The sequence below is a fragment of the Schistocerca nitens genome, chromosome 6, assembly GCF_023898315.1.
Source record: "Schistocerca nitens isolate TAMUIC-IGC-003100 chromosome 6, iqSchNite1.1, whole genome shotgun sequence".
NCBI classification, from domain to species: Eukaryota; Metazoa; Arthropoda; class Insecta; order Orthoptera; family Acrididae; genus Schistocerca; species Schistocerca nitens.
The window spans coordinates 611,991,695-612,010,234 of NC_064619.1; positions in this window are offsets into that span (position 1 = coordinate 611,991,695).

An 18,540-nucleotide genomic window follows, 5' to 3' on the forward strand; every position below is an offset into this window, starting at 1 on the left:
TCCATTTACACATTTATTGCTATTTTTTCTGTTCTTCCTTAGTAGCTCAACAGCCGCGAATGGTTTTTTCTGTTGGTGGAGGGCTAAAATGCCGCTCAGCTGCTCTGTTCTTCAGTATGTGCTATTACTTTCAATTTATAGCCCCCATCAACTAAAAATTCTTTATTCTTTTTCCCATTAGTAAACTAATCACTAACAAAAATGTTGTAGTGTTACCGACAACACAAATCTCTTTCAACTTCACCGGCACCGTAGACTCCAACGACACATCGTAGGCTAGAGAATGTGGTGGTTTTGTGATGAATGAGCCGGAGGGAGACACTGTTAGCTTGTGAATACCCGCTACTCATGTTCGTAGCAACGGTGCGCTGCTGTTGCCAGCTGAACCCAGTGTTGCTAGATAGATGTATATTATGTGATCAAAAGTATCCGGATACTGGCTGAAATTGACTTACAAGTTCGTGGCGCCCTCCATCGGTAATTCTGGAATTCAACATGTTGTTGGTCCACTCTTAGCCTTGATGACAGCTTCCACTCTCTCAGGCATACGTTCAATCAGCTGCTGGAAGGTTTTTTGTCGGCGAGGCCGGGCACGAAATTGGCGTTCCAAAACATCCCAAAGGTCCATCCCAAAGGTATTCTATAGGATTCAGGTCAGCATTCTGTGCAGGCCAGTCCATTACAGGAATGTTATTATCGTGTAACCACACCGCCACAGGCCGTGTATTATGAACAGATGCTCGATCGTAATGAAAGATGCAATCTTCATCTCTGAATTTATCTTCAACAGTGGGAAGCAAGAAGGTGCTTGAAACAGCAGTGTAGGCCTGTGCTGTGACAGTGCCATGCAAAACAACAAGGGGTGCAACCCCCTCCATGAAAAACACGACCACACCATAACACAACCACCGAATTTTATTGTTGACACCACACACGCTGACAGATGACGTTCACCGGGCATCCGCCATACCCACAACCTGCCATCTGATCGTCACGTTGTGTACCGTGATTCGTCATTCCACACAACGTTTTTCCACTGTTCAATCGTCCAATGTTTACGCTCCTTACACCGAGCGAGGCGTCGTTCGACATTTAACGGCGTGCTGTGTGGCTTATGAGCAGCCGCTCGACCATGAAATCCAAGTTTTCTCACCTATTGTCTAACTATCATAGTACTTGCAGTGGATTCTGAATCAGTTTCGAATTCCTGTCAGATGGTCTAGGTAGATGTCTGCCTATGACACATTCCGACCTTCTTTAACTGTCAGCGGTCTATGTCAGTCAACAGACGAGGTCGGCCTGTACGCTTTTGTGCTGTACATGTCGCTTCACATTTCGTCTTCACTATTAATCGGGAACAGTGGACCTAGAGATGTTAGGAGTGTGGAAATCTCGCGTACAGACGTATGATACCGAATCACCTGACCACGTTCCAAGTCCGTGAGTCCCGCGGAGCGCACCGTTCTACTCTTTCACGATGTCTAATGACTACTGAGGTCGCTGATACGGGGTACCTGGCAGTAGATGGCAGCACAATGTACCTAATATGAAAAACGTGTGTTTTGAGGTGTGTCCGCATACTTTTGATCACACAGTGTAGGTTTTCAGCGGCATCGAATGCATGGCCATTTTTAAGACAGGCGGAAATTTTAAATCAAACACTGGACCTTTTTATATTTATTTCGAGTGTAAGACGCACCTGAATTTTGGAGGCAATCTTTCGAGGAAAAAAGTGCGACATGTAAAAGTAATACGCAATGTGCAACTAGTATTGATTTCCGGGTTAGGCGTTTAGTAAGTCTGCCAGTGAGAGGAATGAATGCGCGGCACGTAACGAACAAATTCCCGAGAAATAACTAATTAAAAATGACTTATCCTTGTAGTACCAATATTTAATGAGACAATTAAACGTTATTATTATAAATCCCTTGAATTGCTAGTTAACTGACCACTTCTTGTTTCGTCCCGTGAAGTTGACATCGATGGTCAGTTTATTTAAATTGACAGTAATGTTGCAAATAAGGACAGGAGAACAGCTTTGGAAGTCTTGGCGCTGTGAAGAAAAGGTGCCAGTTTTCGCCGTTAGGCGGAGGGAGAACAAGATTGCTGAAAGTGTGTCGTCAATGGTAGATCACACAATGCGCCTGCGCTGCTTTCGGCTCGTGCCTTGGGCAAGGTAAGAGTTTGGCTAACCTCCGCTTGGTATGCAGAGAAACATGGTGGAAGGCCTTCTCAATGAAAAATCTGAACGGCGAGTTTGAACTGCTAGCGCCTCGTTATTAAAGAACGTAGTCGTGAAGTCGCTCTCGGTCTGTCTGCATCGATGCGCAGCGCAATTATGCCAGCATATTTTCCATGAGGTGATCTAATATTGCCATTACATTCTCCCTAATTCCTTGAAAAAGAACTCATAAAGATGATTAAATGGAGTAATTTTTCTGTAAGGTGTGTGCATTCCATGCGTGAGTATGTGTGTATGGGGGGGGGGGGGGGGGGCAGCAGCTCTACAACTTCCTGTTTCATTCAGTTTCCATCAGCTCTTTGTACTAACTTCAACGTAACACGGTTTTGGTACGTCAATATCAACTGTGTTCCCGTTACCAAAGGCATTAATAAACTACTCTTACTTGTTTCCCTCTGGCAAATATACTGGGTAGTTGTAATTAAGCTGAGTGTTCCGAAAGCTGCGGTGTGGGCTGTATACTTTTGCAGGATGGTTCAACATTGTAGGTATCTTAATTAATCACTGTGCTCGCGGTGTGCACTGAAAATGGTTCCACTTTCTGCCAGCAGATGAAAAATATGACGCTGTAAGCAGTCAGAATGTGGTTTGGGTGCAGGAAAAGGGGAGGAACGACCTAACGCAGTATAACTGCGGTTTGGGTGCAGGAAAAGGGGAGGAACGACCTAACACAGTATAACGGCGGTTCTGGCAAGTTTATTAGTATATGGTCACACGTTACAACATTGTTCGCGTTAAATATGGTTCCCTGACGCAGCAACTTACTGCACTTGTAACACGGCATGGTCGACAGTTACTCGCAGCATATCGGGTGTAATATAATAGGTCATCGTATGCTATACTTCAGGTCAGGAAGGCTTCGGACACAACCGTGATAGATACGATGTTTCAGATATCCCCAGGACCAGAAGTCAGATGGATTTACGCAGGTGATCTGGAAGGCTAAGCATTTTCAAATTGCCTGGAGACGATTCTGTCGTTACCGAAAAATGAAAAAAAAAATTTTTTCAAATGGATCAGAGCACTATGGGACTTAACTTCTGAGGTCATCAGTCCCCTAGAACTTAGAACTACTTAAACCTATCTAATGTAACGACATTACACGCGTCCATGCCCGAAGCAGGATTCGAACCTGCGACCGTAGCAGTCTTGAGGATCCTGACTGCAGCGCCTAGAACCGCTTGGCCACCCCGGCCGGTCTGAAAATTTCTCGAAGAAAATCTTTCATCTGGTAAGCGAGGTGTGGTGTCGAGACATTTGAAAATCTGGAATCACGTGTTGGACATGGAAGTCCTTGTAACGAGCAGATGTCACTGTACCCCTAAGACGGCACGAAGAACCACCTCCTCGACGAAAAACGGACTGGGAACGAAGTAGTGTGTGAAACCACACCACATAGTCACATAAGTAGACTGCAGTTGATGTTCCTGGGCAACACGTAGCGGAGCAAAATCCCGTACAAGACACTTCTGTGCATTATTGCCACGGTGGAGAGTAAAATGTGCCTTGTACATCCGGTCACATTCCTCCCATTTTCATGCATGCCAAAACACGAAGGGCAAAGTGACGGCGTTATGGCCTGTCTTGGGGCTTCATTTGGTGCAAATCCTGAATCTTGTGGGGATGCCAGCGTAAAATGTGGTTCAAAATCATCTGAATTATTGGCTGCAGAATTTGAGGTGTGTGCTGCACGGTCGTTGGTAGTTACAGCCACTTCATCAGCAACTACCATGGGAATTGGAGGTCTCCTTCTCGTTTTTGCGCCACCAAATTCACCTGTTTCTTCGTATTTCTCCATCATATTCCTTAGACCACCTATTGGCACGGGGCCTCTTCGCAGATGTTTCTGCAGGCGGTATTCCCGCAGTTCACCGCTGCTATTGCTGCCGTTCTGCTACAACATCTTCACCAACACCACTCGGTCGTTCTTCTAGATCGCCATTGTGTTTCTTCCGGAAAACTTGACTTGCTTAAGTATTTACACCAACTGTCACTTCACAAAAGAAAACACGCGTCGCCAAGCGACAAACAGCATACTGGCTTCAAAATTGGAAACGTTTCACGTTCTGACTGCTTACATATATTCGTCCGCCCCCGGTAGCTGAATGCTCAGCGTGACGGATTGACACTCCTCTCGGCCCGGGTTCAATTCCCGGCTGGGTCGGGGAATTTTCTCCGGACTGTGTGTTGTGCTGTCCTCATCATCATCCTTTCATCCTCATCGACTGCAGGTCGCCGATGTGGCGTCAAATAGAAAGACCGGCGCCCGCCGAACGGTCTGCCCGCCGGGGGGCCCTAGCCAAACGATAAAATAAAAAAAAATAAAAACCATATATTCACCTGGCGGAAAAATGAGAAACTATTATTTTTCCAACCTACTCCGCTAGTGCAAAAATTAATGAGCGTACCTACGATGTTTTAATGTCCTGTGACGTACACAGTCCGTACTGCAGCATTCGGATCGTCGTCTGTTTCATTATAACCAACCGGTAGCTTATTACTGTGTTGAGTAATGGCGCGGCGGCAGGTAGGAGTTACGATATCCCTTGGAGGCCATGGCTAACAGGAAATTTACTATCTTTCAAACTACAGGACATGAAACACTCCTGTAAACAGGGAAAGAGGCCGAAATTGCTAGAGAATTAATTTCACATGTACGGCAGCATCTCTCTGAAAGATAAACCACACTTACCTCATCCGCGCCGAACCACAGTGTAGCTTTCCGAACGTTGCAGAAACTGCGTGTATTCTCATCTGAGCTTTTCGTGGATTCCTTGCTAATAATGCTCCAGATTCAAAACACTCTGTAATTCCTATAATTGGCGGGCGTTAGAGACGCAGGCCTGTAACAACGTATAACCGCTGTGCTGCCCTTTTTAGAAGAGCGAGTAGCGTTCATTCTGTTTCAGTATCAAGAGGCACTTCACAGTGCAAGATAATCCTCACAAATATGAGCAAATTCCACAGCTTATTCCTTGTAAAATGTAACAGGAATTTCGCGGTGGTCTGCGGCAAGTAGATGTTTTCATCGTTTTCCGATAGCGGTAGCCCTCACTTCGATATCACAGTCGAAACGGTGGAACAGTGATGCGATAGTAGGATGCACAGGTGCAGAATTTTTATTAAATAATGAATTTAATATTCGGCTATATGCTCTTTGATAGTAGCCTACATGGAACCTGAAATTCTGACGATTTAACTCCTAAATTATTTTCCGAAAATTTCTGGCTGTGGAAAACTTTATGGGCTTCTCGCTGTGACCGGAGTTGGCTTATACACTGCCCGAAAAAATAAATTAGCACGCCTGGAAAGACGAGGTCGATTTTGATTCGATGACGGCATACGCCAGCTGGGAGACAGTAGATGTTCTGAAAATGCTAACAGATAGCGTAGCGGCATAGCTGCCGGAGCGCCGTCTGTGACTACCCTTTAATAGGGAATGCTCACAGCCGGAAGGCTCAGAATGGTGCGAACGTATGAAGCAAGCACGCAACCGTACCACAGAGATGCACTCGTTCTTCCTACAGTCAAATGAGCAAATTTGAAGGGGTCGTTTTGTGGCCTTCTGAGTGGTGGGATGGTCCTCTCGGAGAACTGCAACACACGTCGGACGTGCTGAGTCAGTTATACAACGATGCTGGTATCAGTGGCCACATGGACCTTCTCAGACAAGTAGACGATGTTCTGGACGCCCACGCATCACAGCCTCCCACTAGGAACTTCACATTGTAAGGGCAGCAATGGCAGATCGTGCAGCTGCCACAGCACAGATAACAGGGCTCGTGTGTCTACATCCACATCTACAACCATACTCCACAAGCCACCTGACGGTGTATGGTGGAGGGTACTTTGTGTAACTCTATCGGTGCTCCCTTCTATTCCAGTCTCTTATTGTTCGTGGAAAGAAATATTGTCGGTATGCCTCTGTGTGGGCTCCAATCTCTCTGATTTTATCATCTTCGCGAGATCTATGTAGGAGGGAGCAATATACTGCTTGACTCCTCGGTGAAGGTAAGTTCTCGAAACTTCAACCGTACCGAGCTACTGAGCGTCTCTCTTGCAGAGTCTTCCACTGGAGTTTATCTGTCATCTCCGTAACACTTTCGCGATTACTAAATGTGATGTGTTGTCAGAAGATCCAACACCGTGTTGCTAGAGGAGGCCGAAATGCACGCGTTTAAGCTCACGCAGACTGGCGTGAGGTCTGGAACAATTAAAGGAGTTGAGTCTAATAAGAAAAGAACGTAGTTGCTTGAATACTTAACTTTAATCCATAATTGGAGAACATCGCTCTTGTTGATACATGAATTATAATCTCAATATAAACTGGTAATGGCGCCTTGCTAGGTCGTAGCAAATGACGTAGCTGAAGGCTATGCTAACTATCGTCTTGGCAAATGAGAGCGTATTTGTCAGTGATCCATCTCTGGCAAAGTCGGCTGTACAACTGGGGCGAGTTCTAGGACGTCTCTCTAGACCTGCCATGTGGTGGCGCTCGGTCTGCAATCACTGACAATGGCGACACGCGGGTCCGACGTATACTAACGGACCGCGGTCGATTTAAAGGCTACCACCTAGCAAGTGTGGTGTCTGGCGGTGACACCACATCCCCCGCAAATAGGCGTACGGTTGTGTTATAAGGCTTCCGCCCGCCGTGCGGAGGACCCCATGTTGACGTATGCGACGAGGTGGAGAGCCTAACAACAGGCGCGGTTGTGCCACCCGCACCCTGCCATTCGGTCCGAGGGGAGCTAGGAAACGCCTGAAAACCTAGTCCAGGGTGCACGCCAACATGCGGTGTATGCGCCCTTAGGAGGGGCCGAAGAGTCGACCTCCATCGGGGCTGGGAACCCGACGGGCGAAGACGCCATGTGGTCCGGAGCGGGCAAGAGTTCCATGTCGGAGGACAACTGGTCACGGGAAGCGATCGGCGGCGCGTGACCCAGGGAGGCGCCCGGCGGCTGCAGCGACGCGTACACTGCGGGCGGCGCCGGCGGGAGGACCGGTGGCGGTGGCGGCGCTTCGCCATGGGGCAAAATGGAAAGCATCGTCGGTAACACCTGGGGATGAGGCGAGCCAGTAGATGGGTCCCCAGGGCGCTGACATGACGGCACCGTCGCTGAAAGCAGACGGGGAGCGGCAGAACCCGTGCGACGACATAGGCGCAGCTGATTGAGATGCCGACGCACCTCACCAGAGGCCCCCAAAACCAGATACATAGCGCGGCCGAGGCAGCGAAGAATGCGCCCTGCGAGCCAACGCCGTGAACCTCGATAGTTGCGATAATATAAAACGTCGCCTGGGGCAAAAGCAGGTGCCTGCCACTGCACAGGAACCTGATGCGGCGGATGCAGCAAAGACATCAAGGTTCGATGAGGACGACCGTGGAGCAACTCAGCCGGCGAGCGACCATCTCGGGGCTGAGAGCGATACGAGGACAAAAAGAGCAATAACGCGTCCTCCCGAGAATGCGACTCTTTCAACTTCAACATCTGTGACTTGAAAGTCCGGACCAATCGTTCAGCGGCACCGTTTGACTGAGGCGAAAACGGCGCGGATGTCAGATGGTGAATACCATTGGCCTTGCAGAATGAGTGAAATTCTGCGGACATGAATTGTGGGCCTTTGTCGGAAACAATAGTCTGTGGAAGACCTTCAATACAAAAGATAGCGGATAACGCTGGATGGTGGCAGATGACGTCGTGGAAGACATCCTGACAACAAAAGGAAAATTACTGAAAGAATCTACCACAACCAACCAGCGAGCATTCCAGAATGGACCAGCAAAATCGATGTGTAATCATTGCCAAGGGGAAGTGGCTTTCGGCCATGCAAAGAATTTCCATGGTGGTGCGGATTGTTGTTCGGCACACGCCATGCAAGAAGAGCACATATTCATAATCGCAGCATCGATTCCGAACCAAGTAGAGTGCTGACGAGCAAGTTGTTTCGTGCGCACTATACCCCAATATCCTTGGTGGAGAAGCCGTAAGACAGAGGACTGTAACGAACGTGGGACCACGACCCTGGACTGATTATTATCAGAACGCAGCAGCAAAACACCACGTCGAACAAAAAGTCTCCCCTTGTGAGCAAAAAATCGGCGAACCAACGGATCCTCGATCCGTGACTTTGACAAGGGCCATTGTGTAGCAACAAAACGCAAAACGGTAGCAAGGACAGGGTCAGCAGCTGTGGCCGTAGCTACACGACGAAAATCAATCGGGAACGATTCGACCACGTCATCTGTTTCCGCATCAATGAACATGCAAGCAAGTTCGGAAGAATCGAATGCTCTATCCTCAGCAACAGGCAAACGGGACAACGCATCGGCGTTTCCGTGCTGAGCAGTGGACCGATACAAGATATCGTAGAGGTACTGCGAGAGGAAAATAGACCAGCGAAAGAATTTCTGCGCTGTACGTGGTGGTATAGGCTTGTTCGGATGAAAAAGCGATGTCAAAGGTTTGTGGTCTGTGATGATGGTAAAGTGACGACCATGACGATCATGAAACTTAGGAACACCAAGTACGAGAGCCAATGCTTCTTTCTCAATCTGTGAATAATGTCTTTACGCAGACGAGAGCAATTTGGACGCAAAGGCAATAGGGCGATCATGCGATCCATCTTTGTGCGCAAGCACAGCACCGATCCCGAAATCTGAGGATCCACTATCATCAAAAGGGGTTTTTGGGGATCGAATGGCGTAAGGCAAGTATTTGAAAGCAACGCCGATTTCAACTGTCGAAAGGCGCGTTCGCATTCCGTCGTCCAGACGAACGGAACACCTTCATGGCGTAAGCGATGGAGCGGAGCTGAAATGGAAGAGGCGTAGCGCACATATCAGTTATAGTACTTGATTTTTCCCAGCACACTCTGTAGCTGCTTCAAATTCTGCGGCGAAGGCAACTCTTGTATTGCACGGAGGTGCTCGGGACTGGGATGTATGCCCTGGGCATTGATTACATGTCCCAGGTAGGGTAAGTTACGAGCAAAAAACACACATTTGTCCTTCCGCAAGCGAAGACCATTTTGTCGCAAGACCTGAAATAATGTTCTGAGATTGGCTAAATGTTCTCCTTCTGTCTTTCCGGAGATCACAATATCGTCCAGATAGTTGGCTGCAGTAGGGACCGAGGCACAAACAGTTTGCAGATATTGCTGAAACAATGCAGGAGCGGATGCACACCCGAATGGCAGTCGTTTGAATCGATACAAACCAAGATGCGTGTTAACCACCAAAACGCGCTGAGATTCTTCGTCCACCGGTATTTGCAAGTACGCATCTGCTAGTTCCAACTTCGAAAAATATTTACCCGGGCACAGTTTGTCAAAAAGATCTTCCGGGCGTGGTAAAGGAAAAGTTGCAATCACTAGTTGTGGATTCACCGTTGGCTTGAAGTCCACAAAAAGTCTCAATTTTCCGGAAGGTTTTGGCAAAATTACTAAGGGTGATGCCCAGAGAGAAGCCTGCACACGTTCAATCACACCTTGTGATACCAAATCGTGTAATGTTCTTGCGACCTCATCACGCAATGCGTGGGGAACATTGCCCGCTCTGAAAAATTTCGGTTGCGCGTTTACTTGCAGTTCCAAATGTGCTTTATAGTTCTTAGCGCAACCAAGGCCCGGTGCAAGAATGTCTGCAAACTCGTCACATAGACGAGAAACACTGGCTGAAGGCACAGTCTGGTTCACTGATAGGACCTGATTGACTATAGACAAGTTAAACAACTGAAATAAATCTAAACCCAAAAAGTTCACTGCAGAAGAAGAACGAAGGACGTAAAATGACACAAGTTTTGTTTGTCCCTTGTATGTTGCAAGAAGGCTGCACTGTCCTAACACAGGGATAGCTTGTCCTGAATAACCACTTAACTTAACATTTGCGGCACGCAACGGAAGTGTGCCCAGCTGTTCGTACGTGTCGTGATTGATCAGTGAAACTGCAGCTCCGGTATCGAGCTGGAATGGTATCACGTTGCCATTAATGTCCAAATCTACAAAAAGTTTATTGTCCTGCTGACGACCAGAGCGACTGTCTCGTGCAATGTGAACTGACACTGGTACAGAATCACTTGCGACTTGACGGGATTTCCGTCGATGACGACGCACACTATTTGTGGGATGAACACAGTCACTGTTAGAGAGAGTGGGCGGAGTGGAATTAACTACATGAATTTCCATGGGCGAAGGTTCACGAGCCTGAGTATTCTTGGTTCGATTCTGATTCCAGCGTGAAGCAAAGGGCCTGGAATGGTTGTTAGTGTCTGATCTAAGCTTTTTCTGGCAAACACTTTGAACATGTCCTTTTTTATTACAGAAAAAGCAAATAGCTTGGCGTGACGGGCAATTCTCACGCGAATGTCTAGTAGCACACCGCGGGCATGATCTTAGCACTGCATTTGCTTGCTGGCGTGGCACACGTAGTGGAGAGCTTGGCGGCAGCTGCGCGGACGGGCGTGAGGGCTGTTTACTGTTCCGTGCAGCGCGCCCGGCGGGCCGGTTAACGTGACACACGGCTGGTGAAGTTTCAAATGATTCCTGAGCAAAGTGAAGTGTGTCCTGCCGATCCAATATGTCCATCACTTGTTGAAGGGAGGGATTGACTAGTTTCAAAATCTGTTCCCTTATATGAACATCAGAAACGTTCTGTGCAATTGCATCACGCACCATAGTATCTGAATAAGGGAGTCCACATTGACACTCAAAAGCACAATACCTAGTAAGGCCTTGCAAAGTTGCAACCCACTCCCGATTAGTTTGACCGGCTGTACGTTTGGTACGAAAGAAAGTATACCTTTTTGCAACTACATTGACTGATTCTTTGAAATATGCATCTAATGCCGACAAAATTTCGTCGTAGGACAGAGTTACTACGTCGCGTCGGGGAAATAATTTCACTATCACTTGGTAGGTGGACACTCCTACACAAGAAACCAAAAAAGGCTGCCGCTCAATACCTTGAATTCTGTAGGCGGCGAGATGGAATCCAAATTGGCGTGACCACTCCGTCCAGCTTTCCAGTGCCGCATCAAAAGGACGAAAAGGTGGTGCAACTGCGTGTTGTGGCTGCGGGAGCGGTGGAGCGGCGGCTGCCGCATCGTTTGCAGTGCACGTTGACCCTGGACGAGCTGTCCAAGGGCATCCAATAAGGCCTGCGTCTGCTGATTCTGTAAGCGATAAAATTCGGACAGTACATCTGGAGATTGTGGCAAAGCCATGACACAATGAAATCAGTCTATCAATACGAACACAAAATCCTCGGCGCCATATGATGTGTTGGCAGAAGAGCCAACACCGTGTTGCTAGAGGAGGCCGAAATGCACGCGTTTAAGCTCACGCAGACTGACGTGAGGTCTGGAACAATTAAAGGAGTTGAGTCTAATAAGAAAAGAACGTAGTTGCTTGAATACTTAACTTTAATCCATAATTGGAGAACATCGCTCTTGTTGATACATGAATTATAATCTCAATATAAACTGGTAATGGCGTCTTGCTAGGTCGTAGCAAATGACGTAGCTGAAGGCTATGCTAACTATCATCTTGGCAAATGAGAGCGTATTTGTCAGTGATCCATCTCTGGCAAAGTCGGCTGTACAACTGGGGCGAGTGCTAGGACGTCTCTCTAGACCTGCCGTGTGGTGGTGCTCGGTCTGCAATCACTGACAGTGGAGACACGCGGGTCCGACGTATACTAACGGACCGCGGTCGATTTAAAGGCTACCACCTAGCAAGTGTGGTATCTGGCGGTGACACCACAAAATGATCCTATAACTAAGCGCGCTGCTCTCCGTTGGATCTTCTCTATCTCTTCTATCAACGCTATGCGGTATGGATCCCACACCAATGAGCACTATTCAAGCACTGTGCGAACAAGTGTACTGTAACCTACTTCCTTTGTTTTCGGACGGCATTTCCATAGGATTCTTCCAATGAATCTCAGTCTGGCATCTGTTTTACCGACGATTAATTTTATATGGTTATTCCATTTTAAATTGGTCCTAATGCCTACTCGCAGATAATTTATAGAATTAACTCCTTCCAGTTGCTGACCTGCTATATTGTAGCTAAATAATAAGGGATCTTTCTTTCTATGTATGCGCAGCACATTACACTTGTCTACATTGAGATTCAATTACCATCCCTTGCACCGTGCGTTAATTCGTTGCAGATCCCCCTGCATTTCAGTACAATTTTCCATTATGTGACTGTAGGCTTTCCCGGCGTAAACTATTGATGAAGGTTCCTCGGGTCTCCAGCCGGGTGATAGCACTGATATCTCGCGACGTTTCGGGAAGTGTCATACTACCCATCTTCTGGCGAAGTGTCGAGATTCGGGGAGAGCGGGCTATTTATATGCGCAGTCGCCCCCCTCCAATGGACCTCCGGTGGCTGCGGTGGACCAGTGGCGTGCGCGCAGTGATGGGGATGGCGGGCGCCCCCAGCGGCCGAGTTCGGTTCTCTGCGACCGCGGCGGAGGACGTTGACGGGCGCGCTCCCGACGGATTGCCGCTATCGCAGGGTTCCGTGCTGCGCTGAGTTGGTATCCCTCGTCTCTGTTGACCAGATTGTCGTGAAACCTTATTTCTATGGATTCTTTGATAACGCCTTCCCAGAAGCCAGATGCTCGGCTCAGTACCTTCGTGTTTTCGAAGTTGAAGGTGTGTTCTTAATTCATGCTGTGTTCTGCTATGGCTGATTTTTCTGTGTGGCCTAGTCGCACACATCTGATATGTTCTTCGCAGCGTTTAGATATGCAGCGCTGTGTTTGCCCAATGTATTGTTTTCCAAATTCGCATGGTATGCTGTATACTCCTGGTGTGTTAAGGTTCAGTGCATCTTTGGAAGAACCTAGGAGCTCCCTCGTCTTCGGTGGTGACCGGAGAATGGTTTTGATATTGTATTTGCCCAGAAGTCGTGCAATGTTGGCCGAGAGTGGACCCATGTACGGAAGGAACGCGAGTCGTTTGTCTTCTTGTGCTTCATCATCATCTTCTTCTAGGGTTCTCACTGCTTCCTTCTTCCTTTTAAGCGCCCTGTTACTGCGTTTCTTTGTAGCCATTTTGGTGAAAGACTTCCCTCAGGTTTTGCTGCTCGGATGGTAGGCTGTCTTTGTCACAGATGGCGCGCGCCCTATGTACCAGGGTGGTCAGTACTGTTTGTCTTTGTTCTGGATGGTGGCAGCTTGTTGCATGAAGGTATAGGTCGGTGTGTGTCTTCTCCTATGTACTACGTGGCCTAGTGAACCATCTGCCTTCCTCTTAATTAAAATATCAAGGAAGGGGAGGCAGCCACTTTCCTCTATTTCCATCGTAAATTTGATGCTCGGACGGATGCTGTTGAGGTGTTCAAGACACTCATCTAGTGCTTGCTTGCCATGTCCCCACACGACCAAAGTGTCGTCAACATAGCGGAAGAAGTGCTTTGGTTTCTGTCTGGTAGTTTGAAGGGCCACCTCCTCAAAATGTTCCATATACAGGTTTGAAATAGCAGGAGCCAATGGGGAGCCCATGGCCACACCGTCGATCTGCTCGAAGAATTCCCCATTGCACTGAAAGTAGGTGGTTGTTAGTGCGTGTTCGAGTAGAGGGGGGCAACTGCGCATACAAATAGCCCGCGCTCCACGAGTCTCGACACTTCGCCAGAAGATGGGTAGTAAGACACTTCCGGAAACGTCGCGAGATATCAACGCTATCACCCGGCTGGAGACTGGAGAAACGTTGATCAATTTTCCATTGTTACAACGTCTCGATATACTACAGCATCATCGGCAAAAAGCCTCAGTGAATTTCCGATGTTATCCACAAGGTCATATATATATATATATATATATATATATATATATATATATATATATATATATATATATATTGTGAATAGCAACGGTCCTGAGACACTCCGCTGTGGAACACCTGAAATCACTCTTACTTCGGAAGACTTCTCTCCATGTCAACATGAACTGTTGCGAAACGGTTACTAGCAGTGGGACTACGGGCACGCTGTCCTCCAGCTCGCCTTCCATTCACTCCCCAGCATCGACGAGCACGGCTCGGATGGGTGCGATAAGCCACAACTCTCGTCTCCTTTGGTGTTTCTGGAGCGTTCAGTACTTTCAGAATGTTCTTCGACCCGTTATTTTGCCTTTCTTGTGTCAGGAAGGTGATGTGTCATTCCGGCAGGATAATTTTTGTCCACACGCTGCCCCTGAAACACAACGTCCTTTGCAAGACTTGCAGCTACTTGCCTAGCCACCACTATCTCTGAGCTTGTCTCCAGTGGAACACGTGTGGGATACGATAGGATGTGAAGTGCGTTGTGCGACTCGTCAGCGAACAACTCTTATGGAACTACGTCAACACGACGAGCAGACGTGGCATAACTTATACCACGACAGTGCTCGCTATCTGTACCACAGACTAGACGCCGGCAAGGACACAAATCACATGCATGACGATGTATCGGACAAAATACACAACGAATAATAGGTTACACCTGTTCCCAGGACTGCTCCCGACTTCTAAACGGTTTTATTAACTTCACTTGACGTTTTCCTCAATTTATGTTGCCTGTGCATGTCTTTGTTATTCGTTTGTATGCTCCAAATGACTTTCTGTGAAGAATTTAGATGGTTGTGAATCAACTGAACTGCAATTCTAGTTAAGACAGTCAATTATATATATATTGCAATTCTCTTTAATATGTTTGCGTTTGGGTTCTATGTCTCTGGCTGGACTGAAGATGATACTGTCAGTTTAAAATTTTTGTTATGTTTTGCAAGCTTCAAAATGGCACTAAGTATATTGAAATGTGTTATTCAGTCTATTGTAGGAAACAATTCGTTTTGAAACAGTTGCAGTAGTTCATTATTTTGTTTTTGTGTTTATGTGCTTATATGATTATTTGTGTAAGAAAAAATGTGGAAAAAAACGATGCCGGAGTCAGCACCTACTTTGCCACCTGTGGACGATACACTACGTACTGATGTGGTGTTTCAACAAGGGTCCATACCTAGTACATGAGAACAGCTTGTGTTATTGATCTGTAAATGAAATCTTTTCATGTACACCATACGCATTGTTGCAACAACAAATCATGAGTGAAATGGAAACCTCTAAAAGGATGTATTATTGTTTTCCCCCAATGCTGATTTTTTACACCACTTTCCCTACTGTCTCATCAGTAAGCTCGTAATAATCTATATTTTTGCAGTTTTCTTCAATTTCTAAATCTGAGTCAATGTTGAGGTTCCCTGCATTTTATTGGTGCACTTAAAAGATATTATATCAACAAAAATATTATAACGGGCTTGATATTTTTTTACTCAAAAGTTCGTACTTATGTCACATTTTCACGAACATGACCTCGACAGTCCTAATAACGTTGAGTAGCAAGTATGACACTAGTTTTAAAAATTACAGAAAATCACTTCTGCTGTATAGTTATATATTTACTGTGCAACGTCCGGGCCGGCCGGGATGCCCTAGCGGTTCTAGGCGTTACAGTCGGGAACCGCGTGACCGCTACGGTCGCAGGTTCGAATCCTGCCTCAGGCATGGGTGTGTGTGATGTCCTTAGGTTAGTTAGGTTTTAGTAGTTCTAGGGGACTGATGACCAAGATGTTAAGTCCCACAGTGCTCAGAGCCATTTGAACCATAGTTTTTGTCACACTTGGTAACCATCGTAGGTAGAACAGAACTATGATCACTAATGTTAGATTTTAACTAAAATAATTATTTCAGCGTGTGGATTTCCAGACAAGCTGCTAGAAGTAGTTTCCTGTTACAGCGTTCGATAGTATTTTAAAACATTCTTCGCCTCCTCTGTTCTTGTCAGACGTCTAGTAATCACAGCACTGCGCAAATTAAACTTACTACATAGCTCTACTGTACTGTACGTTTATTTAACGTCACCAATTTTATGCTATTTTTGAATGGCTCTATGTCCGATGTTTGTAAATCTGGAGGCCATCGGGTAAAATCGACTATCTAAGTCCACAGACCTCACTTACTCTTAACGAATGACTTCATAGAGTGATTCATTTTGAACCACGTTAGACAGAACGTCTCTGCTTGTTGGCAAAACAGTAAAATTCCTTGGCAGTCAAACCTATTTATTCCACACACAATTTAAAAATTGGTCTGCCTTGTACTGCAACTAACTCTTTCTTCCTCGTGTTACAGAAGTTCCCTTTTTTTAAAATGACCCAGTGGTAATCGTCTATTCATATGTAGCGTCTATGTCTCTCTCGACATTTACTATCCTATCTGTTTTGTCAATCGGTTTCTGAGATGTTGGATTTTAGTATTAAGATTGTGAAGTTTCATGCAAGACAAAACAGTCAGATGAGCATTCCACACGTACGCTGTCACAATATCAACTCCATCTAGTTTATAGCGAAGACTGGACTCGTTCGGGACAGCTGCAATGCAAGTCAGGAAACGTGAATTGAAGAATGTCACTGAATTGAAGATCTACTAGTTTAGACCGTTCTATCGGCTCCAGTTCAAAGGAATCCGATCCGTCGGCGGAGCGATGTTGCACATCGATAGCTATAGTACAGTGGGACCCGTGGTGAAGGTTTCGTCATTTTCAGCAATATCCGAAAGGAACGGAGATTAGTCTAAGATTCTAGACAAAAGACATAACAGATGCTGAAGTGAACGTGAGTGTTGCAAATAATGTGTGTGACATAATCAGAAGGAGATAATGCATCAAACTGATTCCTGTAGATAGACAACCCAGTTAACATATTTCCAAATCGGACTGCTGTCACGCCAGTTTGTGTAGCAATGTCAATTACTTACATGACTTATTGACATTTGCCGCGTCGCAGACTGTGCCCATACTGAACACCTGTAATCTGAATTGAAAAATTTGAGTGTTTTCTCTGTTCACTGATATGTTCACATTTTCAATATGTCTTGTAGTATTCCACACATTTGTCTTCTGAAAACATGGAAGTACTAATGAATAACTTTGTTTCAAAATCCTGGATCTATTGTACATAGGTTTATTTGCCCTAATAAATGGTATCAGTTCGTTGTGAGGGCTGTCTGTAGCTCTTCTTAATGGAACTTTAAAAAACCTAGCGTGTGGGTCCTCAATTGTGGGATTTGTCTCTCTTGTACTTGTTGTAGGTTGTTTGTGATGCTCCCGCTTTCTACTTACTTACCGTACGCGAGTGCTCTACTGCGGGATGTGTCTCCATACTACTTATTATGAATTGGAATGTTCAGAATCTGTCACGTGGACGTCAGATGCATAGCAAGTCCATATTCGACAAATTCCATTCAGTAATAGTGTGCTGTTAAGTCAGTGTTCTCCACGTACCGTGTCAGCAACAAACGTTTCGTTAGCGACAACGGATACCGCCCGTCTGAAACAGCTCTATCGATAGCAAGCACTGGGACTAACTGTACAAGCTGTCAAGAGCCAGGCAGTTAGAAAATAACGTGACATTCTTCGGGCGATAGACACGCCGGTGGCACAGCTGCCTTTGACATGTGATGCCCATTTTTTTTCCTTCTTGTGAAATAAGTTGAATGACGGAAAAATTTCCGAGTAAGCAATTCAGAATAAGCAGTATGAAGACACATCCCGCAGTAGAGGACTCGGGTACGGTAAGTAAGTAGAACGCGGGAACACCACAGAATAAAGAACACACAGCAAGTACAAGAGAGACAAATCCCACAATTGAGGACCCACACGATAGGTTTTTTTAAACGAAGTGATACAATTTATTGGGGCAAATAAACCTGTGTACAATAGAGCCAGGATTTTGAAACAAAGGAATTCATTATAACTTCCATGTTTTCAGAAAACAAATGTGTGGAAAACTACAAGACATATTGAAAATATAAAGATATCAGTGAGCAGAGCAAACTCTGAAAGCTTTCAACTCAGATTACAGTTGTTCAGAATGAGCACAGTCTGCGACAAGGCAAATGTCAATAAGTCACGTAATTAATTGACATCGCTGACGCAAATTGGCATGACAACAGTCCGATTTGGAAATGTGTTAATTGGGTGGCCTATCTGCAGGCACGATGTAATTCGAAGCGACAATACCGAACAGGTGATTTGTTTACGTATTCTGACAAGCCTGCCCCTAGAGCGACAACGTTACGGCGTGTCTTACGAATCGAAACGATGGGCTATGCGCTAATACGTGTCGTTTGTTGTATGTATTGTAGTTTTCGCGCAACTGTCTTCTGAAACCTTGGAGGTATTTCTGAATAATCCAGTATTAATACAGAAATCACAGAAGAAACAACCAGTACTCTCGTTGAGAAAAT